Raw genomic sequence first — 1096 nt, forward strand, 5'->3', positions numbered from 1 at the left:
TAAGCCGTGTGGGAGGCCCTGCACCCCGGTCAGGGTCCCCCTTCACCCCCTGGCGACATCCTCCCTTGGAAGTCTGCCCGGTGGCCCCCTCCCGCGCCCGGCGCCGGTTCAGGCCGGGCTGGAGGCCCCGTTCCTCGGGCTCAGGACCGGGCTAAGCCCCCTTAAGGACCTGGCCAAGCTCTGGTCACGTTGCGGGAAGGGGGGGGGGGTTGACCTCCCGTGCCCGGGCGCCCGTTCATGCGGGCCTGGAGGCTCCCATTTCCGGCTCGAGAACTGGGGTTTGCGCCCTTGGCTCCTCCGTGCGTTCCCTTTCAGTCTCTGGTCATGTCTACCTTCTCCGGAGGTGATTTGGGAGCCATGGTCATGTTGAGGGGAATTTTCGGAGGGAAATCCCTATCTTTAACATTATATGACCAGAGTCCGGACTTTTTCGGCTCCGTCAGAATCAAAGTTTTCAAAAAAACATGGTCATGTTCCCTATCTTTAACATTAGATGACCATGGCCACCTCGGGGCCGTTTGTGGAAGTCTGCCGAGGGCGGAGGCGAAACGGGGCTGCGGGGCGGCGGCGACTCCTGTTCCCAAGGACCCGGGACCTCCCTCCCTTCAGGGTCCCGCGGTCAAGGTACAACGGGGGGGTCCGCGGAGATTTCCGTCGACAGGGTTTTTTGATCAAAATGGTTTGACTAAGTCAGGACCCGAGGTGTCAGAATGCATGTGAAGGACCCGTTTGGAGCCGTCCTTTGGAGTCTGTGGCTGGGCAGGAGTTGACGGGATTCCTCCTTGTCTTCCCGGATGGTCTCTCTCTGTTGTGGGCAAAGGGTCCTTCACGAAATCCATACGCACGCGCGCGCATTATAGACCCAAGTCTTACCGTGCTTGATCTGAGGAACCCTGCCCGACCCACCCTACCGTGGACTGGGGTGAGCGGAGCCGAGTTTGGTCGCCACACCATCGCTCTCTCCGGATGGGAGTCCAAGGATCGGGCCGAACGCTTGAGACTTCACGGTGTTGTACGCTGAAGCCCGGGGATTGAGGTTCTATTTCTGGGCAGGATGTGAGCGCGCCTCGCACGTGTCCATTGAGAGGGGCGGTTC

Source organism: Acipenser ruthenus, unplaced genomic scaffold (genome assembly GCF_902713425.1).
Source record: "Acipenser ruthenus unplaced genomic scaffold, fAciRut3.2 maternal haplotype, whole genome shotgun sequence".
In the NCBI taxonomy this organism is placed as follows: domain Eukaryota; kingdom Metazoa; phylum Chordata; class Actinopteri; order Acipenseriformes; family Acipenseridae; genus Acipenser; species Acipenser ruthenus.